The 26,333-nt window shown below is 43.2% G+C and overlaps 1 protein-coding gene and 1 pseudogene across 1 annotated transcript in view; one reads left to right on the top strand and one right to left on the bottom strand.

The window, feature by feature from the left end:
- The window catches only part of LOC126993650 (uncharacterized), a 32,888-nt gene extending 7,446 nt beyond the window's left edge, over window positions 1-25,442 (bottom strand). The window contains exon 1 of the mRNA XM_050852816.1: window positions 24,390-25,442. The gene's annotated coding sequence lies outside the window, so the exon portion shown is untranslated. The remainder of the gene's footprint in view (window positions 1-24,389) is intronic.
- Window positions 643-7,949, top strand: LOC126993649 (uncharacterized; annotated as a pseudogene).
- Window positions 25,443-26,333: the final 891 nt, after the last annotated feature.

Raw genomic sequence — 26,333 nt, 5'->3', positions numbered from 1 at the left:
AGATATGTTGCTTTTTTTATATAAGGTTTCATCTTTATGGCTTTAAGCCTCTCTTACAACCGGCCGGCGTCCGGCCTGCGTGTTTTGGGACGCACGTTTTCTGCGATTTTTCCGGAGTTTTGGTGTCTGCAGGAGGACGTGGGGCCAGCAGGGGTAGCTACTTGGGAAGTGCATGGCCAGCGCTTGCTACGTGCTGGCAGCGTACGGGCCGTACGGCAGTAGTGCGTGATTTTTTATTTTCTTGCGGTTGCGTGGGGCGCACGTGTATTACGTGTGACGTGCGAGATGAGTACGGTATAAGTGCATACACCGCACGTACTGCGTGCGGCCCCACGTGTAACGTGCGGCATGCGTGCGGGGTGAGTACGATGCGCACTCAGTACGTGCATGTTGAGTACGTTGTAAGCACGTTGTCCGCTCCCTCGCGTCTCCTATATAAACCCTGAGATGCTCTCATCATGCAATCATTCTGCTCGTACCATGGGAATGCCAAGGAGATTGGTGCATCATATCCAACAGATACAGAATGACGAGGATGAAGAAGACAGAGACGCTGTAGTGGCAGTTTATGCTCGCAATCGCATTGCCCAAGAGAGGAGAGAGAGAAGATTTTGGGTGAAACCGTGGTTGCAGAGACGTACCATGCTGGGACAGTATGACACACTGTTTCAAGAGCTCGACCGGGAATCAGCTGGAGACTACTTTGGGTACATCAGGATGGATCGCAACTTGTTTGCTTTTGATGTTTTGCCCCTCCCCTTCCCCTTCCCCTCCACCCTGGCAGTTTTCTTGGGACCCATTTCCAAGATGCACAATGTTGAAATGAGCGGTGTTGTTGCTGCGGGGCTGCTGCGGGCTAAACTTTGTGAGCACGTTGTGCGCGCAGCTTATATACCACACGCGCGGACGCCTGGAAAAAAAACGTACTCTCGACGCATTCACAGCGCGCGCTGTGAGTGCGCACGCGCACTCATCCCGCACTTGCTGCGTACGCATGCCGTGCGTCTTGCCTGCGTGCAACGCGCGTGCGCCGTGCGTTCTAGGCCACATTTCAAGGTACGCTGACAAGAAAAGGGAACGAGGAAAATCAACAAACTGCTACACCTCCTTTGAAGTTCAAAAAGTGGTGAGAAATGGGTCCAAAAGAGATACGTCGGACGTGCACACATTGTGCGTTGTAAGTACGGCCATCGCACAACCCCCTCTACGTCTGTTTGCACGCGCGCGGGCCGCAGAAATAATGTGCAGGACAATTTCCACCCCGCGGCGTCTGCGGTGGCCGTACGCACATGAATAAACGTGCAGACTAAGTGCGCCTCGCGCACGTTTACCCACGTTTTCTCCCGAAAATTGGACGCAAACCGCACGTAACCCCACGTACGGGCTGTTGTAAGAGAGGCTTAAATTACTTTCAGTGGTTTGAGGATCTTTAAGGGCGGTTTAAACTCTTGAAGATGCGGTTTATGGATGTATTGAGAGGATGAGAGGATGAAAAGGAAGATGAGGAGGACAGGAAGAGGTGGAAACGGATGATTCGCTGTGGCGACCCCTAATGGCAACAGCCGAAAAAGGAAACAAAGGACTAAACACACACACAAAAAAAATCTTACGTCATGCTGTTTCTATTAAAGAGAACAGATGAATGCCAAAAAATGTACGGAAAAGAATGATGACATTTAATTCCAAAAACATCTGGTTTCATTTGGTTCACAACGCACTCACCCAAAACGACCACTTTTTTCCCCGTGATTCTTTATTAGCCTTCACTAAAAGTAATCGCCCTCTTTATTCCTTCACTTGATTAACATTTCGAAGACGCTGTGCACGATTTGCCGTAATTCCCCTGTTATTTTAATATTATTCTACTCAAAATTTAAGCAGTGTCTCCAGTCTTTCAACTACTTCGAAGGTATTCTTGGGAAGTCTTCGTTGCATCGTTACTTGTCCACGTCCCAGTGACCTAAACTGTTACAAATGGAAGTATAAAACAACTGAAGCAACCAACATCTGGCAATGAAATTTAATCGACCATTGTTGATATTCGACACTCAATAAGTTTATGTCCGGCATAAGAGAAACACGGTGATTTTAATTTTTTACTTTAATTTTTGGTTTGTCTTCAATGGCTCTAGAGATATCGGTGCATAAGTAGCAATGACCTTCGCGGTAGGCGGACACGGAGGAGTCACGATATTATTATTATTATTTTTTTTTTTCGTTGGCGGAGTTAAGACATCTCTGCAACCAAATTGACCGCTCTAATGTTAATATCTCGTTTGTTTTTATGAGCAGCATATTAAGGGAATTCTTTCTTTTTATAGCTTTTGTGTGGTCTCCTTAACCGTACACACACACACACACACACACACACACACACAGACCGCCACCACTATGCCAGGACGTGAGGCAACTCATACCGGGCCACAATCTCCTTCACAATGACGAGAGATAGAAAAAACAATCCGCATTTTCCTTGATGAGTGCACGTGACCTATAACATAATTTGGTCAATGTATTATAATAGCGAACCCTTTTAATGTAGGTATCGTAAAGAAATTCATCAAACAAGCACGAAAAGGAAAACGCAGGAGAAATAGTGCACGAAATATATTAAAGAAATAACCAATACAAGCTATCAGCAGAAGACAAGACAAGAAGCTATTTGGAAAAAAAATATTACGGAATCATGCACGGTGAGCCGAAGACAAAATGAAAAGAAAAAAAGACAAGTCGTTAAGTCAGTTCCTCGAGAAGTCCGGATGATGACTAGGAGAAAAGGTGATGACAAAGGTGTGTGTGTGTGTGTGTGTGTGAGTGCGTGTGGAGGGGGGTAGGTGTGGGTGTGTGGGTGTGTGTGTGTGGGGGGGGGGGGGGGGGCGTTTAAGAAAAAACTGAAACAAAAAGAATAAGAAAACGAAGAATAGACGATGATAATGATGAAGAAGAAGAAGAAATAGAAGAAGAAGAAACAGAAAAAGAAGAAGAAGAAGAAGAAGAAGAAGAAGAAGAAGACGAAGAAGAAGAAGAAGGAGAAGAAGGAGAGAAAGAAAGAAAGAAAGAAAGAGAAGTAAAGGCTATAATGCGTAGTAGATGAGGTGGCAGCGCACGTTTCTTTTCATATACTAACACTAGTTAATTTGGAAATACCTGACAAATACACTAAACGAAAACAAAAGTATCTATAAATACATCCCTATTACTCATGAAAAAACGTAATAACTCGCAGCAATAACATGTTTCCGTGGACGATAATCACCTATAATTGCCACACCTGAAACTAATTAACCTACATACCTTTAACAGCAACCTTCACGACCGTTCTATTATATTCACCTCTAACAATAACCTTCACTTGTCTTCCTCTGAGTGACCTGACGAAATACTAGGCTGAAGTGGCCCTTTAGTGTGTCCTACAAAGAATAGCCGGTGAACTAAACAACTAAATGAATATGGAGAAAACCTTGCAAAGAATGATCGAGAAACTAGTCTGAATGTAGGTCTGAAAATATGAAGAAAACGAAGGTGCTTATTAATCGGTTGCCAGGACAACATGAAATGATCGAGAACGAAACGCCTGAAAGTGGAGGAATACATTATATCTTAGGCAAATAGTTAGTGCCGAGCCAGCCAAGGAAAAGAATAAGAAAGAGAAGAGGAATGGAATGGAAAGCATTTGGTACGTATATACCCATATCATGAATAGCAACCTGCCAGTCTCCCTGAAGAAAAATGTGTTCAAACGATGTATCCTGACAGTTTTAACACACGGTTCAGAAACTTAGAACCTCATAAGAGATCTAGAAAATTATTAAAAAGTTTGCAAAGAGGAATGGAAAATAAACTGCTAGATATGAAATTAAAAAAAAAATAACAGGAAGTGAGATTAAGAAACAGACAAAGGTTGCAGGTATTCCTACGACGACTATTAGTAACGACTTGGGCAGGTCGTACCATGCGTAGAACTTTTAAACACACGAACAACCAAAGTAGCGGAGTGGCAACCCAAGAATTGTAGAAGAGAAGTCAGACGAACGACCATGTGTAGCGGAGTGGCAACCCAAGAATTGTAGAAGAGAAGTCAGACGAACGACCATGTGGAGAAACGAAATTAGAGCACTTGTCGGGGAAGGAAGAATGACCTTGAGAAAGACATTTGTCACTACTATGGTATGATGTGGCCTCTTTGAGTGAAGTGATGCGGCTTGCCTTGTTTTGATGTGGCCCTGAGACGTGTGGCCCCCAAGTCTGGCTCTCAAAGTGTATATGGGCTTCTCTCTCTCTCTCTCTCTCTCTCTCTCTCTCTCTCTCTCTCTCTCTCTCTCTCTGTGTGTGTGTGTGTGTGTGTGTGTGTGTGTGTGTGTTTGCTGCATCTCAAGTGTATACCCCTTGTAGTATAATAAAGGCAAAGAGGAAAGGAGAAGTGGAAGGGTCAAGTGGATGGGAGGGAAAAGATAAGAGGAAGGAAGGAAGGAAAAAAGGAAGGAAGAAAAGGAAAGGATTGAATGAATGAAGGAAGGAAAGAACGAAGGAAGGAAGGAAGAAAGGTATAGAAAGGAAGTTGGTGTAAAAAGAACATATGTAACTGTAAGAAAGTGGGTAAGGAGCAATATACATATGATGGGATGGGTGGAGGAGTAAGGGAAGAAAACGAGAAAAGATGAAAGAAAATGAGGTAGAAGAGAGATGGAAGAATAAGGAAAGAAACTATGAGAAACAAAGAAGAAATATGGCATGGTAACGATGGAGGTGTGAGGGAAAGATACGGAAGGAAGGAAGAAAATGAGATAAAGAAAGAGTGAGAGAAAGGGATGGGAATTAAGAGCAATATAGGATGGAGATGAATGAAAGGGTAAATGAAGAAGTGAAAAAAGAAAGAGGGAATTAAATGAGATGTGGAGGAGTAAGGTAAAAATGAAGGAACGAGTGGAAGGAAAAGATAAATAGTGGAAATGAGAAATGAGAAGAGAGAGAGAGGGGGATGAAGGGATAAATGAAGAGGTGAAGAACGACTGAGAATAAATGGTGTGGAAGAGGGTAGGGTAAAAAATAAAGGAACGAATGGAAGGAAAAAATTAAAAAGGTGGAAATGAAGAGACAGAAGGGAATTGGGGAAAGAGGAAAGTGAGAAGGAAGGCAAAGAGGAAGAAAGTAGGGAAGGAGAGATAAGAGGAGGGAAACAGGGAAGATGGGAAGGAAGGAGGGAATAAGTGAATAGCGGCGAGATAAAAGTAATATAAACTGACGTTCCAAGGTCAAAAGACTATTTTTAGGCTTTTGTTTGAATACACTTCACGGTGCCTGCTTGTCTGTCTCCCGAAGTGCCAGTCTGCCTTGCCTGTCTTCGTTTGTTTGTCTGTCTGCCTGTTTGTATTGCATTATATTTACTGTAACCTCTGTCTGCTTGTCTATCTTTGTATTTGTTTGTGTCTGTTGTCTGTCGGTAGGTCTACTTTATATCTGTCTTTTACCTGTCCGCCTAGCATGGAAGTTTATTTTGTTTTCAACATTCGCCCTACAGTGCCAGTAGGCTCTCTTGATGGGGCATGCTGGTCGACTCCAGCCCGTTAGTAGCGCAGGCAAGCGCTTATTGTGGCGCCATCTTGCTTAGCTCATGCTGACGCCCTGGACGATGAATGAAAATAGTCAGCTCGTAGCGGCGGGTGGGACTTGAACCGGGGTCCTCCAGGATACCGCGCCCGCACGCAAACCACCCAGCCACCGCCTCACCTCCGTATGTTTGGCTGCCAATCACTGTTAGTATACATTTGCTGGTGTGTGTGTGTGTGCGTGTGTGTGTGTGTATTTTTTTTTCACTCTTGTTCTGCTGCGGGTCTCTCTCGAGACAGCCAGTCGTTCCCCTACGGAAGAGCACAGAGCTCGTAGTACCGATCTTTGGGTAGGACTGAGACCACTCACACACAACACACCGCGGCAACGAGGTCACAACTCCTTGCCTGACGTCGCGTACCTACTCACTGCTAGGTGAACAGGGGCTACACGTGAAAGAAGATAAACCCAACTTATCTTCACCCATCCGGGGAATTGAACCCCGGTCCTTCTAGTTGTGAGCCAGACGCTCTACCCCTGAGCTACCGGGCCGTGCGTGCGTGCGTGCGTTTGTGTATGTGTGTATGTGTGTGTGTGTGTGTGTGTGTGTTTACACACAAACACTCATAATTTTTGACAGATATATATATATATATATATATATATATATATATATATATATATATATATATATATATATATATATATATATATATATATATATATATATATAGGTCATAATATTGTTTACTAATTTCTTGATAAATATTTGGGATACAGTATAACATACCTCCTCCTCCTCCTCCTCCTCCTATGTACACAACTGACCACAGAGTTAAACTTTCTCCTCCACCTACTTATTTTCCTCTTCTTCTCTTACACACAAGTGACCAAACATAAACCTTCTCCTCCTCCTCCTCCAATAAACACAAGATTAACCTCCTCCTCCTCCTCCTCCTCCTCCTCCTCCTTCTGCTTCTCCTCCTTAGCCACTCCCTCATCCCATAACAAGTCTGATTGAGAAACAAACAATCCTCTTCGTATATCAACTCCAGCTCACCTTCCTCTCTCTCCTCTTCCTCCTCCTCCTCCTCCTCCATCAATTCTTCCCATAATTCAAATTTTGTTTGTTTACACCGCCGCTTCCTCTCATTCTTCATGTCTCCATAACAAATGTTTATATGAGAAACAAACCTCCTACTCCTCCTCCTCCTCCTCGTTAGCGCTAAATACACACAATCCGGTCACAGATTATAGTGCAATGATAAGCCACCATAAACACACACACACACACACGAGAAAAACAAACATATAGGTATTTCATAAAATTGTCTATATAATAAATGATAGAAAAGTATAGTATTGGAGGAGGAGGAGGATTTGTTTTCATCGAACACCTCAAAAATATAATGAAAAAAATCAAGTAAGTTAGTTAAACACGAACGTTTACTACGGAAGCCATGTTGCGAATTATTTATTATATTGTTTTCTTCGAAGAATTTCACCATATTGTCGCGATTGATAGTCTCCATTAACTTACAAGATAGTCTCCATTAACCTACAAGATAGTCTCCATTAACCTACAAGATAGTCTCCATTAACCTACAAGAGTCTCCATTAACTTACAAGATAATCTCCATTTACCTACAAGATAGTCTCCATTAACCTACAAGATAGTCTCCATTAACTTATAATGAAAAAGAATACAGCAAAAAAGATGATAGATGAACAAGTGAAAAAAAAAATGGGAGGAGGAGGAGGAGGAGGAGGAGGAGGAGGAGGAGGAAACAAGGGTGGATAGGAATGTAGAGAAAACAACAGTGAGAGGGAGAACGAACGGACAGAAAAAAAGGGAGAGAGGGAAAAAGGGGAAAGGAAGACAAGGATGATTCGACAAGGACTAAGAACTTATAATAATGAGGCAGCGGAAAGAATAGCAGAGAGAATATAGGAGGGTTGAGAATATAAGGAGAGTGCGAAAGAAGGACAACGATGAGAAAAATGCAAGAGAGAGGAAGAGGACAGAGGAGGAGAATTGAGGAGTGACCAGAGAAGAGGAATACAGCAGAAGATAGATGAACAAGATAAAATAAAGAATGGGAGAAGAGTGAAAGAAGGGTGAAGAGAAGAGGAATGAAAGAGAAGGAGGCGAAGAGGAGCAGGAGAGAGAAAGTGGATTGAGAAGAAAAATACAACATAAAGGAAGACAGAGAGGAAAGAGATAGAAAAAAAATAGACGGGAGCTAAAGAATGGTGAAGAGGAAAGCAAAAGAAAGTGAGGAGAGGAACAGGAGAGAGAAGAAGGATTAGGAGTGAACAGAGAAGATGAAGGCAACAGAAAGGATGATAGAGAAAAATGAGAGAAAAAAAGAGATCAGAAGAAGGGTGAAGAGAAGAGGTAACCAAAAGAAAGTGAAATGGAGAGGAACATGAGAGAAAAGGAGAATTAAGAGTGAACAGAGAAGAGGAAGGTAACATAAAGGAAGATAGATGAACAGGAGAAAAAAAATTGGAATGAAAAGTGAAAGTAGGGAGAAGAGAAGAGAAATACAGAAGAGAAATGGAGAGGAACAGGAGAGAGGAGGAGGATTGAGAAGAGTGAACAGAGGAAAGGAATGCCGCAGAAAGGCAAATAAATGCACAGGAGAGAAAAACAAGATAGGAAGACCCAAAGGAGTGTGATGTGAAGAGAAATATAACAGAGAGATGGAGAGGAACAGGAGAGTGAAAAAGAAAGGCTAAAAGAGGGGCGATGCAAAAGAAAAGGTGATAGAGAGATAGTGAAGAGGGAGAGGAAAGGAGAGGCATAGGACATGAAGGAAGGGGACAACCAGGCAGCTATACACAACACAGAACCTTTAACACAACGGACCCTCTTACTCCCACCAATAAAAAGCAAAACAATAATTACAAAAGATAAATGATTTAGTATGGTAAAATAATTATAAAGTTTCATGATGATGGAAAAGAAAAGTATTGGCGATTATTACTCTTCTCCTTCACTTATTTACTCTTCTCCCCCCCACCACCACCGTTTGGGCTTCCCCTTCATCCTGACCGGTTCTGATGCACCACCTCCTCCTCCTCCTCCTCCTCCTTCTCTACCCAACGACATGAACAAGCTAGTAATTTCGTGCTGTCTTCCAATAGTTTCAGAGACGAAAACTTTGCGCAAAAAAGAAATGGAAATTCTGTACGACAATTACGACGTAGTGGTGGTTGTGGAGATGGTAGTAGTAGTAGTAGTAGTAGTAGTAGTAGTAGTAGTAGTAGTAGTAGTAGTAGTAGTAGCGATTTGCGGGCTTTTTTTTATTATTGTTTTTTTGTGTGCCCTTGAGCTGCCTCCTTTGTTGTAAAAAAAATAAAAAAAAGTAGTAGTAGTAGTACTGGAAATAGTACTAATAATAGTAGAAGTGGTAATAGTGACGTTGAGTATGGTAACAAAAAAAAATAATAATAACAATAGTACTGATGATGACGATGATAATAATAATAATAATAATAATAATAATAATAATAATAATAATAATAATAATAATAATAATAATAATAATAATAATAAAACCAACAGCAGGTATGAATCAGCACCTTTCCGGGCAACCCACTGACCTTAACCAAGACACACCTGCACCGCAAAACATCCAGGTGTGTGTGTGTGTGTGTGTGTGTGTGTGTGTGTGTGTGTGTGTGTGTGTGTGTGTGTGTGTGTGTGTGTGTGTGTGTGTGTTTGTGTTTTGTCTCTCTCTCTCTCAAGCACTCTAAGATAGCAGTTTCTGGGGTGAGGTGGGGGTCAAGATTTTTAATTAAACACTCGTGCCTGTTTACAAAGCGTCGCTGAGCCTGTATTTCAAATATTCAAAATCATGACCCCACCCTACCTCAAAAACTAATTTTCTAGTGATGTTCACAGTGTCCCTTTTATGGACTGTTGGTGCAGTCTGTTTACAAAGCTTCTCTGAGTCTGTACTTGAAATATTAACCCGTGGGCTTCGGACGTGACGGTTTCTGCCGGGCCAGCGGTATATTAAGGTGACACTGAGCATCATCCTAGAAAATTAGTTTTTTGAGTGGTGGGACGATAATTTTTAATATTTAATAAACACTCAGAAACAATTTGTAGACAGGTATGATTGTATGACTGCTCGTATTCTGTTAATGCATATGCTGCAAGATTTAAACTCTCAACGAAAATAAATACTAAACAAATAACCTCAACATTTCCATTTGTCGCACAGTCCAAGCCCCGTTTTGATATGATTCTGACAGCAGCACCGAATTTATATCGTATTATATTTAGTAAATAATTTATTTTCACTAATATGTTTTCAGGAAAACTGAAATTAAACAATGAAATAAAAGCTAAAATCCAACACGAGGTCCCCCAGTGCGCCAAAAAACAGATGAGATAAGATTGAGGAACCCAGGAGTGAAGAATATCAAGACAGAGAGCGTACTTGTGGCCCACTGAGCACGCGACAGTTAAAATCCTTACTCGGACTATTTTTGCCTCACACCAACCATATAGTTCCAAGAGAAATCATATGTACTGACAGGACGTTTGAACTCCTCACAGAATGACTCCAATAGCAACATATTTTTTGGTCTCTTCTCGGAGGAGCAAGACTGTCGTGCCCCTTCACACCTGACACACAGCCCCGCATGCGCAGTCGCCGTCAAGGCAACGAATTCGTGATGGAGCAGGTATTTGCCCCTGGCGTCACCGCTCCAAAAACAATGCCAAATAGAACTGAGTTGTCTACCCCCCTCCCCAACTGCTCTCTCTCTCTCTCTCTCTCTCTCTCTCTCTCTCTCTCTCTCTCTCTCTCTCTCTCTCTCTCTCTCTCTCACACACACACACACACACAGCAGCAGCAGCAGCAACAGCAACATACAACCAAAATCAGGTCTTCCCCTCACACAAAAACACACGAACAGTCAGGAAGGAGTCAGGCTGTAGAGGTTTGCAGTTACTATAATGTGGCAGCAGGTTTTTTTTCGGCCCCTATGACTGTATATGTGAATTATGCACACACCAGCACACCTCAAAACTTAATTCAGGCAAACGTTTAACACATAACACAGCTTTTGCTTTTCATCACACACACACACGAACGACCAACAAACAAAGTCATTCACCGTAACTTCATCAATAACACCAACGACACTTGCTCTCGTTCTGCCTTGTATAACTTGCTTACGGAGGCACGCACAAACCGGTTCAGAACACCTGTTAGGCCCATAAAAGTGACGGGGGTGAGGTTACAGGTGCAGGCAGAGGCAGCGCTCAATCATGTAAGAGTGAGGGGAAGTAAGTCACAGATATCAATTATGAGGAAGGGGACTTTCAGGTAGGTCAACTGCTTGTGAGGCGAGTTAAAAGCCAGTCTGTGAGGAGGCGATAGAGGTACTGAGGTGAGGTAAGGTGAAGCGCAGGTAACTAATAGGAGAACAGGTAAGAGTGAGAGGAGGCAAGGCACAGGTATCAATTACGAGGGAAGGGGACTTTCAGGTAGACCAGCTTTGAGCGAGGCGAGTTAAAAGCCAGCCTGGGGGAAGGCGATACAGGTACTGAGGTGAGGTAAGGTGAGGCGCAAGTAACTAACAGGAGAACAGTTAAGAGTGAGGGGAGGCAAGGCACAGGTATCAATTACGAGGGAAGGGGACTTTCAGGTAGATCAACTTTGAGCGAGACGAGTTAAAAGTCAGGCTGGGAGGAGGCGATACAGGTACTGAGGTGAGGTAATAAGGTAAGGATAACCTAACGAATAAGAGGGGACACTCAGGTAGATCAGAGAGAGGCGAGGTAAATGCCAAGCTGGAAGGAGACGATACAGGTACTGAGGTGAGGTTAAGGTGAGGCGCAGGTAACGAAATGCAGGGGACACTCAGGTATGCCCACTTGCCACACACTATACGAGACGCAACTGAGGGCAGGGATAACAGGAGAGCGCGAGGAGCAATGAAGGTAATGGAGGTGAGATGAAGTGAGGTGAGGAAAGGTGAGATGAGGTGTATATATAACACGTAAGCCACTTGCCAAGATCACTGTATATAACACCTTCGTGCGAGGCGACTGGATGAAGGAACGGGAGAAGCGTGGACGTGGAGGTGAGGTGAGGTCAGATGTACAGCGGTGGTGGAGACTGTGACGGTAGAGAGAGCGGTGGAGGGGTACGTAGTGGTGGTGGTGGTGGTGGAGACGGTACTGGTGGTGGTCGTGGTGTGGTGTGGTGTCTGTCCGTTCCGTGTGTTGGTGGCAAGTACAACTGACTGACGCGGATTGGCCCATACTCTTTCTTATCCCTCCCCCTTCCCTCCCCCGCTCTCTCCTTCCCTCCACTAGACAGCCTCCTGCAAGCTCCTCCTCCTCCTCCTCCTCCTCCACCTCCTCTCATTGACCTCTCATCTCGGTGCTCACGTCTACATACATCTCCGTCTCTTCTCCCTCTTTCCTACATTCCGATCTTCTTACACAACTCTCCCCAAGTTCGACCCCGGCCTATTCCTGTCCTAACCAGTGTTCCTACGTCACTGCTTGCTTCCGTTCTTCCTTGTGTGTGTGCTGTTTTTGTTAGTGATTAAAGGTTTGGACGTCATACTGGTGGTGGTGGGTGGTGGTGGTGGTGGTGGTGGCGGAAGTGGTAGTAGTAGTAGTAGTAGTAGTAGTAGTAGTAGTAGTAGTAGTAGTAGTAGTAGTAGTAGTAGTAAATAAATAAACAAATAAATCATCCTCGGAGCATGTCATCCACACACACCACTTCTTCCACGCCGCCGTCTACGGAACTCGGGGGGGTGGAAATGGAGGAGGAGGAGGCGGAGGAAGAGGAAGAGAAGAGGCGTGGATGGCTGCGGTGTTGGGCGTTGCGTTACCGGCAGCACAGACGGTTCAGGCGGTACAGACGAGGCGGCCTCCCTACACCACCCCCGAGCTGGCCTCCCTCACCACCACCACCACCGCCCAGCACCTCAGCCTCCCCACCAGCACACTTGACCGTGGACACCTGCCCTGTATGTGGACGACCTGAAGGGATGAAAAAACGCCTTCTTTCAGTTGCCGATCTTCCCCTTCCCCCCAAACTGGTCCCTTCCCCAAGCACCCCACTCCCCGTGCCTTCCCCGCCCCCTCACACCCCGCCGCACACTTCTAACCCCCCCTCTCGTGCCTCCGTCAGCCCCTACAGGTGTGTGTATTTGGTGAGGGAGGTGGTGGAGGGTGGAAGGAGGTGCGTGAGTGCCCTGGCCAGGAGAGGGAGGGACGTGGTGATGGGGAGGTGCGGGAGGCAGGTGCGATGGGTGCGTAAGGTGGTGAATCGTACCTTCGGAGGAAAATACCAAGGCAAGGTGTACCGTGCGCCCACCCCTTCGTCAGGTACAACACTATCGTCGACTAGTACTGAGTCCTCGCCCACTACACTTGTTTCCTCTAATACTACTGTCTCTTCATCCTCTACACCCCCCTCATCCACCTTGTCATCGATGTCTGCAGCCTCCTCATCGATCCCTGCCCTTTCATCCACTACAATCCCTTCATCCGGCTCGTCATCATCGTCTGCAACCTCCTCATCCATCACACTTAAATCGTCTTCCACTGTCCCTTCATCCTCCACTACCGTTCCCTCATCCACCACACGCTCTTCCTCCACAAGACTCGAGTCATCATCCACAGTCCTCACATCCACATAACCCAAACCAGACCACCGTGACTAACTTTGTTGAGTCATCCTTCACTGCATGTTCTATTCTTCTTCTGCATCTTCTATCCATGTCATTAACCACCAGACAGCAGATAGAGATATGCCCAATGACAGATCTTACATTCTTCTCACTCTCATATCCTCCCTCCTTCCTTCCCTCTCACCCTTCTATTTACTTATGCATTCCCTCCCTTCACCCCTGCTTGCCCATTCTCTCACTCCATCACTCCCTTCCCTTCCCTCGTCTTCTCCCTCTACCTCTGTCACCTCACGATTTCTTCCTCCTCCTTCTCATCTTTCACTTAATTTAACGACCCCTTTGTACACAGTCTTAAATGAATTATTAAACACATGAATATTCGAGTATGCAAAGTTAACTGTGTGCATGTGTGTGTGTGTGTGTATGTGTGTGTGTGTGTGTGTGTGTGTGTGTGTGATAACAACACCTCATCCATACCATGCCGTAAATCCCTGTATCCCTGGCATTATGGGCACGGTTAAGCACGAGTTATCCCCCCCCCTCCCTCCCCTTAACGATAAAAAGGGTAACATTAAAAGTGAAGGTAATGTGAAGTATAGGATTAACACACAGGTAAATGAGGACACTGAACTGATCCTGTCTTGTATAGTTTTGTCAGCGTGGAATGTGGCTATTTGTTGCTCGGTACAAATTATATAGCCAGCAGCAGCGGAGTGAAGATACTTTGGATGAATGAATCGTGAAATACCAGGCAGAGGAGTGAAGGAAGAGAGTAACACTTAGTTTATCGCCCTGAGTTGAGCATCAGTACTCAAGGGGAAAACGTCCTTGGCATATTAGTTCCCAGGGTCCCAGAATTTCATGTTACCCACAGCAGCGTGAAAACCTTGTACTTCAAGCTGAGTCAAGGAACGATGACGCGGGAAAACACCCTCGGTATTTTTTTTTCCCCCTGTAAGGTTCCAAGAACTACTCCCTCAGTTCGGCAGGATGATTACCCAGCACCTGTTCCTGTAACTACCTCATTAGCATATCTTGGCTCAGAGTCAAGGTGAGTATAAAACTTTGGTTATAAATATTTCCAACATTCAGGAACATTAGGTAAGAGAAACACTTAAGGATATGAGTTCGAAAAGCTGTTTAAAAGAAATTAAAAAATTGAATGCCTTATCACTGTCAAACACAACCATGTAATAGGATATATAAATAAGCACCTGGCACTCGTTATTAATACCCAACACCACCAGCAAAATGAATAAATACATACATCGATAAACGAATAAATAAGTATAAACACATGGAACGTTCAATGCCTATAGGTACCTAACATCGTGGACACCTGGCGCGCCTTATTACTGCCCAGCATCATGGCCGGACATACAGGTGCGTGAGGCAGCCTAAGCGGCGGGGGAACACAGCCCACACACCAAGATCTATCCACACACCACACCCACACCGGGCCACCCTAACGCTCAGTGATGGTTTATTCTTTCAACACGGGAATATCAAAGCCTCTACATCCGAAACTGACCTTTCTTTTGGCGTTTCCTGTTCGATTTGCAGGAACAGCGAACAAGCGGGCTTTTTTTCTTTGTTTATTGCCCTTGAGCTGTATCCTTAATAATAATAATTCAACCTCGATACTGAATTCCATTTGCACCCATATTAATAAAGATAGAGTTACATAAAATACTGCGTCTTACTCTTAACACTGAAGTAATAATGTATGCATATGATAGCCTTTTTTTCGGTTTTCGATCTTATGCTTCAAATATGCATAATAACAAAACAACCTTCGTGCGCGTATTGACTTTTTTTAACGGTAAAGGAGACTGTTATTTATCTAAAGTAAAGATAGACCAAGGACGAAACAACAGTAATGAAAAATCCAAGCAACACACTACTACGTACATATAAACATGGCCGAGGAAGACGCCGACTGACAAAGGATCAAGATTATTCCCAGATTTCTGAGCACAAGAATACATAAATGCGGTAAATTATAATGTGCGTATCCTTATCTTTTTTAACACCAAAGGAAACAGCTCAAGGGCAAAAAAAGATAAAAGTTCACTATGGCGTAACACCAAACAAATTATATAAATAGAAAACGGTGAATGACGTCCTTACTTTCTCTTTCTCTGAAGCTCCGCAAGTGGGAAGAAGACCAAACAGGTATTTCCCATTAAGCCATCCTGGTGGGGCACGACCTGGCTCGTTAAAATTCAAGAAAGCGTCGCAAAGCAAATACAGTGCCAGGAAACTCTTCTCCCTGGGCCCCCATTTCCGAGTACATTTCTCCACATGGGTGCATTACTCAACTCCACTGCCTTTCGTTCCACCTCACTCCCTTTCCTCAGCTCCACCCCTCTCCACGACCCTTCCTTCCACCACGCTCCACCCAGATTCAATCCTCTCAAATCCGGTTCATCCCATTCCTCTCTTCCTCCCCTCTCCGAAGGTCGAGTCTTGATAGCGAATAATAGCTACTGACATGCGTAGAGGGAATCATGAGTAATCCGTACATGTGAACAATTATAATATTACAGAATTGTAGCGAATTGCAGCTATCGGCAAGCGTATAATTGAGCAATCTATAAATATGAATAGCCATAATATTATCGAAAATTGTAGCGAATTACAGTTATTGGCGCGCGTATCATCATAACTCATTAACATTAATAGCTATAATATTACAGAATGATATACATATATTATCTGCAATAATGTTGATAATGGAGAATGATTCATATAGTCTCAGCGATAAAGAAAAGATCATGGCGAAAAGGATGAGACTATTTTTACATGACCAGGAAATAACATTATTGCAACTAGGAGATGCAAACGGCGCTACAGGTCACCCGTGCAACTGCGTATACCTTCCCTTGCTAGATGTTTGACTAATGAGCGCCTAAGGGAATCTGGGGCGAGGCAAACTAACATTACAGACCTTATATACTGTGACCTCTAACAGCTGTAAACATGTCACCTCTAATACGTGCTTTATTAATGGCCAAGGCGAAAGTGTTGAGCATTGAAGCAGAGCGCAAGTGTCACGAGCCTAAATCTGTCGCCGGCGAATACCTGGTTGGGTTATTAACTAGAGGCACAGGTGTGAAATGATAGGTGACTCATGGGGTGAGAGAGAGAGAGAGAGAGAGAGAGAGAGAGAGAGAGAGAGAGAGAGAGAGAGAGAGAGAGAGAGAGAGAGAGAGAGAGAGAGAGAGAGAGAGAGAGAGAGAGAGAGAGAGAGGGGGGGGGGTCGTCGAGGGGGATGGGGAGAAACGAAATGGACCGTAGCTATAATAATAAAAAAAATCCACGTGAAATCGGAAAAAAAAATATCAACCACAAAAATTAACCCAACCATGAAACGCCATGAAAAAAAAAATATAGAACACAAAAAGAAATATGGATGAAAAGAGTAGACAAAACAAACTCAACGGAGAAGTGGTTAGTGCGTACACGCTTGAGTTTCTGATGAGATGAATTTATGGATGGAGTTAACGGACGATGGATGACAGGTGTTCTGATGATACCTGCTGTGGAGGGCCTATTAAAGCCTCTTGCAGGATAGGTTTACTCGTGTTAACCTATTCATGTGTGCCATAGGAGGAAAAAATGAAGGAAGAAGAAGAAAAAGAAGGAGGAAGAGGAGGAAGAAGAAGACGAAGAAGTAGGAAAAGAAAGAGAAGAAAAAGGAGAAGAAAGAGAAAAAGCAAAGAAGAAGAAGAAGAAGAAGAACAAGAACAAGAACAAGAAGAACAAGAACTAGAAGATGAAGAGGAAGAAGAAGAAGAAGAAGAAAAGGAAGGAGGAAGAGGAGGAAGAAGAAGACGAAGAAGTAGGAAAAGAAAGAGAAGAAAAAGGAGAAGAAAAAGAAAAAGCAAAGAAGAAGAAGAACAAGAACAAGAACAAGAACAAGAAGAACAAGAACTAGAAGATGAAGAGGAAGAAGAAGAAGAAGAAGAAGAAAAGGAAGACGAAGAACAAGAAGAAGAAATAGAAGAAGAAAAAGAAGAAGAAAATTATAAAAAAAAACGATGACGATGAAGACGAAAAAATATAGAAAAGAAAATGAGTAAGAAAAGGAAATCAAGAACACACAAGGACGGATACATACAAACACGAGGAGACTGCATGTAAGGAAGAGGCTGCACACACACACACGCACACACGATCTGGACCACAGCTGAACAATATACACTCTTAGACCGTGGCCTGGACTACGCGCGGAGGATCCTGAGAACTAAGAGGATGAGAGGGCGAACAAAAACGAAGGTGCTGCAGGTAATAGAAGGAAGTGGGGGGTGGGAGGTGTTGCACGTGAGGGTGAAGGCATGGATGAAGGTCAAGGAAGGGGAGAAGAAATTGAGGTAATGAGAGGGAGGAGACTGCGACGTGCATGAGAATAAGGAAGAGGGCCTATTAGGAGGATGACTCATAGGGACCAAGAGATGAATTGAGAGCAGAGGGACAAGAAGAAAAACGATAAAAAAGGGGAGAGGAAGAGAGAGAGAGAGAGAGAGAGAGAGAGAGAGAGAGAGAGAGAGAGAGAGAGAGAGAGAGTAGAGAGAGAGAGAGAGAGAGAGAGAGAGAGAGAGAGAGAGAGAGAGAGAGAGAGAGAGAGAGAGAGAGAGAGAGAGAGAAGGCTGAAGTGCATGATAATAGGACGAGAATGTAGGATGCATTACGGGAGAGAGAGAGAGAGAGAGAGAGAGAGAGAGAGAGAGAGAGAGAGAGAGAGAGAGAGAGAGAGAGAGAGAGAGAGAGAGAGAGAGAGAGAGAGAGAGAGAGAGAGAGAGAGAGAGAGAGAGAGAGAGAGGAGCAGATGAGAAGACGATGACGAGAGAAAAGGGAGACGAGTGAGTCAAAAGCACATGAAAAAAAGAATGGAGCAGGAAAATGAAGAAAAAGGAGCTGAGAAGTTAAGATAATGGAGCAATAAGATAGATAATGTCCCACGAAAAAGATGATGACGTAAGAATGTGAAGATAATGGTACAAGAAGGATAATGGTGCAAGGAAATATAGAGAAAGGAACACGTAAATGATGATGATGGCGAAAGGATAATAAGGCAAAAGATCGATGGTGATGGCGAAAGAGAGTGAAGATTATGACACAAGAAAATGAAGATAAAGGTACAAAGAAAGATAAGATAAAGGCGCAGGAAAGTGAAGAGGATAAGAGAATGGGAGGAGTGCACGGAGCAGCATTGTAAGGTGGGTGTATTTTGCAATTCTTATTCGCTCAAGTTATGTAAATTCAACAGCAAAAGAAAATAATAGGAGGAGGAGGAGGAGGAGGAGGAGGAGGAGGATAACAAAACAGTAGATGGGATGAAATAAAAAGAAAGCCAACACAGAGAAGAGTTGGAAATGGGAGAAAGGAATTGGAGAAGAAAAGGAAAATATATGATGATGATGATGAGGAGGAGCAGTGGTGGTGGTGGTGGTGGAGGGAACGAAAATAAAAAAGAGAAAAAGAAAGAGAAAATAAGATAATGGTAATGGTTGATAATGGTAATAATGATGAAATAAGAGATGCATAAAAAAGAACAACAATGAGAAGAAAAGAGTAAAAAAGGAGAGGGGGGAAGGGGAGAAAATGCAGAAAGAAAATGTGGTTAAGATTCATCTCTCATAGCAGAGCAGCATCGCATCACTCACTCTTAACCTTGGGTATCGCTCACCGAGATTTGAATGTTGCTTTCATACAACACCCTGAACACACACACACACACACACACACACACACACACACACACACACACACACACACACGAGATGGGCTGTAATAACACACCTTGAATAATCAACTCACTCCTCATCTTACTATCTAGGCCACCACTACCACGAGCCTTGCCCAGCCCAGCCTTACCCGTCCAAGCCTTGCCCAGCGCAGCCTTGCTCAGCACAACACAACATAACACAACACAACATAACTCAACACAACACAGCCTGGTAGTCACCTCTCCAGCAACACCCACGACGCCTCATTCAACACAGGCGACAACGCAGACATATCATAGCAAAACTAGATTCCCATATAAAGTAAGTTCATCAACATACCGACAACACAGTGCCGAGACGCCCAACAGACCTAACCAAGCCCAAGATAAACGAAAACACGGGCTTAGAATAATATTTTTTCGCTCTCTCTCTCTCTCTTTCTCGACTCCCAAATCCATGCCAATACATATCTTTTTTTTTTCACTAATTCATCTTTTTTGAGCCATACACAGCTACAATTTCCAGCAGCCATTTTACCTTAACTCTACTTTGGATCGTATATTGAAGCGATGTCAAACAGCAGCCATCTCATGAAAATAGGAACGTGAGTTAAAATGCATAAATAAATGGATGAATAATCACATAAATAAAACAAATAAATACCTCAAACACGGCATTTACCTCATAGAAAGGACAAGGGACGGGAATAAACAGAAAAAATATATATGTAATGGAGCCAAACCATGTTCCTGACGTCCCTCCTCACACTAAACAAAAGGAAACAATAATTTCAACTCTAACGAAGGCAGTGGAGGAGAAAACTGCACGAACATGTTGACAGAGAAAAAAAAGAAAAGATCCTAGCGGCTGTTTCTCGACATGGGCTAATGAAAGAAAGGACTGTGTGTGTGTGTGTGTGTGTGTGTGTGTGTGTGTGTGTGTGTGTGTGTGTGTTCAGGATCCCGTTTCCCTGCCCTTCTGCCACCTCGTCACCCTCTGGCCATGCCTCTGGGTGGTGGGTTCCGTGTGCGTGCCTCTCATTCCGTCGCAAGAAAGAAAAAAAGTCACGAAAAGCTTTCAAAAGTCTACGAACATCTTGCCTTATGAGTGAATGAAGACATGTTTAAATGAAGTAATTAGTTAACAGAAACTTATGGCATAGTATACAAAAAAAAAATGTAAAACTGCAATAACGAGTTTCTTTTTTATAGTAGCTGGATATAACTAGTCTACGTATGGACACTAATAGAATAATTCACCCTAATGCACTTATCCTCTCTCTCTCTCTCTCTCTGCCTACCACGCGTGTCATTTGTTGAGCCGTGTACGCCTATCAGTTGCCACGCAGACTAAGATTTTAACACCCAACCCAGAAAACAATAGCATTCAACATCTTTTCTTTTGCACCAGCGAACACACACACACACACACACACACACACACACACACACACACACACACACACACAAACAAATACATACCAAAAATAAGATAATATGAAAATGACAAAAATAAAATTATATATGTTCGGAGCAAGAAAGTTTCCCGGCTGGACAAGAATGTTCTACGCAAACACTTATTTTTCCTTCTTCAACCCACACACGCCGAGTGTATCGCAAGAGAAGTTCAAGGGCATTTTTTTGAATGAGCTTACTGACGAAGATGACGAATTATCTCAGAAGTCGTGTTCCCGGATAAGAGCCCCACATGCAGGCTATGCTGATGATAGGCTTGTGAGGGAGATACCGCCTCACCCACAGGCAACTCAAACCTTGCAGCAACACTAGGAAAGGTCAACACACAGAATAACAACAATTCAACCCCTTCCTCGTTTTTGTTGTTTTTAATCCAGTCTTCTTAGTTGCAAAGAAAACAACAAACAATGCCATACCCTTCACTACTATGATCGCCTCCGTGGTGTAGTGGTTAGCATGCCTAGCTACAAACCCGCGGACCCGCTTTTTATCAGGGACAGTCTGAGCCCAGTCCACCCAGTTTATCCACTCTTTCGAGTTGGTTGATAAATGCATGGGTACCTGGGGAAACTAGGAGAAAGTAAATTGTGGCCACACTGCGTCACACTAGCCTCCTGTACCGAGGTAATGGCTCTGCCTCCCCCCTAGAAAAAAATACCGGTACCTAAAAATACCTGTGGATCACCCCTGCAGCTTATCAGTGAAGAGACCGTATCAAAGGCCTTTGCAAAGTCAAAATATATTATGTCAAATAGGTGGTTTATGCTGTGATTGTTTGTCCAGTCATTCAGCGACTGCAATACATCGGTAAGGCATGACCTTCCCTGTCTAAAGCTTAAGCTAAAGCTAATTAGATTTTATGTAGTAAGTACTTTTTTTTATTTTCTTGTAAATAATAGAAGAAAAAAAATTCAGTAACCAAAAAAGGAAATACTTACATCTATCCCAAAACCTAGATGATATAATCATTATTATTATTAGACAAACCACTCAAGCTCCCCAGCAGGGTGAAGGTCATGTGCAGCAGCCCCACAAAACACCCAAAGGCACTACAGAAGAGCAAAAGTAGCAAAAGAGATGACCCAGATCAAACACAAAATTAGGACTTGAATTTACAATGGATATAAAAATTTTAAAAACACTAAAATAACATATACCGTACAAGTTCAAAAAAATAAATGTAAAATATATAACAAAGGGTGAGTCGACACTCAGGCACACTACCTGATTATGGGCCATGGAGACAGGCAGATAAGCACTAAACCATGTATAAAAAACATTAATTTAAAAGCAAATTCAAAAGCACAATGAACAACTTCATTTGGAAGATCATTTAATAATTTACAAAAATATGAAACAAAAACATCTAGCAAAGTGATTAGTTCTGAAACTGATATTATAAAATGCATGGTCATCTTGAGCTAAGGTATATATATATGCCTTGTAGGTCTATTGCAGGCAAAATGAGAAAGTAGCCTCGATCAACTGCATGGGATGATGGAAGATCTTGTATGGGAGACAATCTCTAACTTTACTGTTTCTCCAAACTGATTGTTAAATCTGGGAGAATGAAACATATACAATTCAGAAGTCAGTCTAATAGCCTTAAATGACACTCAGCAGAAGAAAGCCATGTAGGTACCGGTATACAAAACTCAAAACATAGTAAGATGAATGTGTTAAAGAATTTTAAAACAGTACCTATCATCATTACCAAGTGCCCTGGAGCACTTACAGAAAAGTCCACTTTTTGTTCAATAGAGGAAGCCATATATTGGAGATGCTTCTCAAAGGTAAGCTTATCATCAATTAATACACGTAAGAGTTTAAAAGCTTTAGCAAGAGACCTTCAAAGGAGACCCAGAGCAAAACAATGGTAGATGAGGAGGAATGTGAGTCCTTAATCTAGGGTACATACAATCACAGATTGGGTCTTGCTTGGATTTATCTTCATTCCCCATTCAGGACATCATAACTGTACCGGTATGTTAAAAAGATCACTACATAGCTATTCAGAGGATCAGCCACAGCAAAACAAACACTTGGAAAATTAATTGAAGCATACCTTGGGTACAAGATACAGTACAATTATCAGAATATGCAATCAAATTATTTTCCAAATTTTACTAAACATCAGGAGTATACAAGATTAAAAAAAGGCACTACCCTGCAGAACTGCAGATAAAACTGGCTTAAAATTACTAGAACTACCATCAAATGAAACATGCTGCTTTCAGTTTTTTTTAATATAGTATTAATAGTTGCACTATTAATGCTTATCAATTCTAATTTAATATAGCTTTATGATTTAATAAGTCAAAGGTAGAACTGAAATCAAGAGAAATAACCCTAGCCTCAGTGCAAACATCCAAAGAGGACTGCAGATCAAAGTTTCACAACAATTAGGTATCTAGTAGTGCAATGACCTTTTCTGAAACCAAATTGCATGGAAGTAAAAAGATTGTTTAATTAAGAAACATTAAGTCCTCTTAATAATAACTTTTCATAAACTTTGAAAAAATTGGGGAGGCAGTGGATGAGTGCTCAGCATGTGGGTGCAATGTCCTGGAGAACCCACTACAAGCAGACAATTTTCAGTCATGGTTGAGTGGCCTAAGACTACCCACATGTTGTCCTGAAGACCACCTAGCCTATCAACACAGACTTTAGCAAAAATCTTTGGAGTGAAGCGAAGATAAGTTCTGGGGGGCTGCATATGCCAAGCAAGATGGCACCACTATAAACACTTGCCTGCCACTAACACCTGCCACTAATAGGCTGCAGCCAACCAGCAGGCCCAATCAAGAAAGTCCATCAGCGCCTTAGGCCAGACATAAAAAAAAAAATGGTCTGTGTTCCAAAGGAATCTGTAGAAGCTCCCATAGGAACTGGAGACACATTGTCAGATCTATAAAACAATGGAAAACTGCTGACACAAGAAAACTTGAAAGTTTTGGCAAGTTTAGGACCCAGTTACTTAGATAATGTTTCCAGAAAAAAGAGGATAAATTTCATTTGGATCAGTACCACCAAATGCATCCAAATGACTTTAATAATAATAATAATAATAATAATAATATATATATATATATATATATATATATATATATATATATATATATATATATATATATATATATATATATATATATATATATATATATATATATATATATATATATATATATATATATATATATATATATATATATATATATATATAAATTAACCTCTGAGAACTGAAAGAAAATATAAGAAAATTCTAGATTAGGATAACATGTGGAAGGGAGATCCAATTCCTAATCACTGTACTTTTTACGAAACAGATGTCAAAACTTCAGCCTCAACAGATGGCTCGATAGTCACTGTTCTATCATCCACTCAAAGGGGTAATACATCAATTCCAGAGAGAAAATTCTTTAGAGTGGACCACCACTGTGGTTGGGATAAACTGGGCAGTTGCACATAAATAGATTGTAATTGACTGATATATTAGCTTGTGCATCAGCATAAACAGAATGAGAATACGATCAAAGTCTCACATAATTTTCCCATAACAAACTACCCAATATATATATTTATTGCAAGACCTGATATGTTGGAAGGATTGCTTCTCTTGGTATAGGTATGCATACTGATTATCATGATGAAGACTGACCTGTTCTTCATTTTTTGTTATTTGGTCTGGTGGCAATTTTATTTCTAGTTTGAATTTTTCTCTATGAAATCAAGTTGATATGTAAATCTAGGATCTTTCCTGGAGTTAGTAGCTGTAGATTACCATCATTAGGTTGCGTTACTGAGTTTACAAGCCTCAGACTATTTGCACCGTTCAATTTCGTCCCTAAACTATAATATGAAGGCGGTAATGCTAATCTGAGGAGGAGGAGGAAAACTAAACAATTACCAGGTACTACTTTGTATTTTTCTGCGGACACCAAAACAAAGATACTCACCTTACCTTCAGCTCCCCACCAGGCAGCCACGACGAGGGGAGTGGAGCCACTAGATGTGTAGATGCGGGGGTGGTGATCCGGGGTGGGGAGGGAGGTGACAGGCAAACCCCACCTCCTCTTCGTCTTCCCCTCCCTCGTTTCTGCTCCTCCCCATGGCACTAATACGACACCTCCTCACCGCGCCACACTAATATAAGTCAACTCCACGCCATATTGTCAACACCACACCACACTGTCAACACCACGCCATATTGTCAACACCACGCCACACTGTCAACACCACGCCATATTGTCAACACCACGCCACACTGTCAACACCACGCCATATTGTCAACACCACGCCACACTGTCAACACCACGCCATATTGTCAACACCACGCCACACTGTCAACACCACGCCATATTGTCAACACCACGCCACACTGTCAACACCACGCCACACTGTCAACACCACGCCATATTGTCAACACCACGCCACACTGTCAACACCACGCCATATTGTCAACACCACGCCACACTGTCAACACCACGCCATATTGTCAACACCACGCCACACTGTCAACACCACGCCATATTGTCAACACCACGCCATATTGTCAACACCACGCCACACTGTCAACACCACGCCATATTGTCAACACCACGCCACACTGTCAACACCACGCCATATTGTTAACACCACGCCACAGGGAGTCACACCATCACCTTAGAGTCACACCACACTAGCACGTAAAACGGAGAGCCACACCACCTGTTTTTTTTACTTTGACACAAACGCACTGACTCACACCACACTACCTTGTTACGAGTGAGTCACCTTAGCGTCACACCACATCACCGTCGCCACAGGGTCACACCACTACACTAAAGGGGGTCACACCATCACCTTGGGTCACACCACTACACACCGCACCCCCGCTGAATGACACAACAGACTTTTCTCGCGTGAAACAACACACGCAGGCACTGAATTCATTATCCAAGACGCGTGGTTTACCGATGCACTCACTGGCCGGCGTGTCTGTGGCGGGCGTCCCTTCAGAGCACGAAAAAGTGGCTCCCAACACGCGGCGCGGCGGCGGACCACAACGCTGCAGGTAAGCACTATGGCTGACGATGACGGGGGATTTGTTCTTACCGAGGACTCTAGTAGATCTCTTCGGTCTTACCAGCAAAGAAAATAAATAACCCGATCAATTAATATATAGAAAGGTGTATTGAAGGGGGAATATTGAAATTCTTTAGCTCATTCTGCCGTAAGGGACAACATTGGCGCAGCGGGAAGCGCTCATAAACTTTTGACACCAATATTTTGGTACCTTTATTTTCCCGGAAGCTGTTAATCACTGCACTACATTCAGAGGCCAAAACAGAATTGAAATGAAAACAGAATAATCCGTTATTGCTACCGCTTCCCTGGTGAAGTTGTGCAGCTCCCACAGAGTTTTGCAACTAATGCTCTGAATCGTACTGGATTTTTCTTGTGTGCAGGTGTGACTCTGGCACTCCTTCCACTATGCAGGCCACCCCGCTCTGCAGGCATCGCCGGAAAGATCTGGGCAAGGGGCTGGTGAGCTCATCGGGCATCGCCGCAGTGGTGTGGACCCCTGACGCTGTCAGGGGCCTGGCACGCCTTCCCTGGTGTTAATGCCCCTCAGGTCTGACAGCGTCCTCAGAGATTAGCACCTCTCCTAGTCTTGAGGCGATGAGTTGGGGGAGGGAGTGGGCGGCTGCCTGTCTGGTTCCTGGGTTGTCATCTTTTGACGAAAGCTGAAGTGACAGGCCAGCAGGTCAGCTCTTCCCGGCTGGTGATGGCCAGGTCTCAAACCCCTGGTTTCCTCAGGGCGTGATACGTTCCTGGGGAGGTAAAGCCTTGCTGTTCCTTCACAGCCCCCTGCCTGTTTCAGGTCGGTTTGGTTAGAGGACAGCTTTTCTCACGTCGCTATCTT

This window comes from Eriocheir sinensis, unplaced genomic scaffold (assembly GCF_024679095.1).
Source record: "Eriocheir sinensis breed Jianghai 21 unplaced genomic scaffold, ASM2467909v1 Scaffold65, whole genome shotgun sequence".
Taxonomy (NCBI): domain Eukaryota; kingdom Metazoa; phylum Arthropoda; class Malacostraca; order Decapoda; family Varunidae; genus Eriocheir; species Eriocheir sinensis.
The sequence above is the reverse complement of the archived record's forward strand: the minus strand, read 5'-3'. Positions and strand labels throughout refer to the sequence as shown.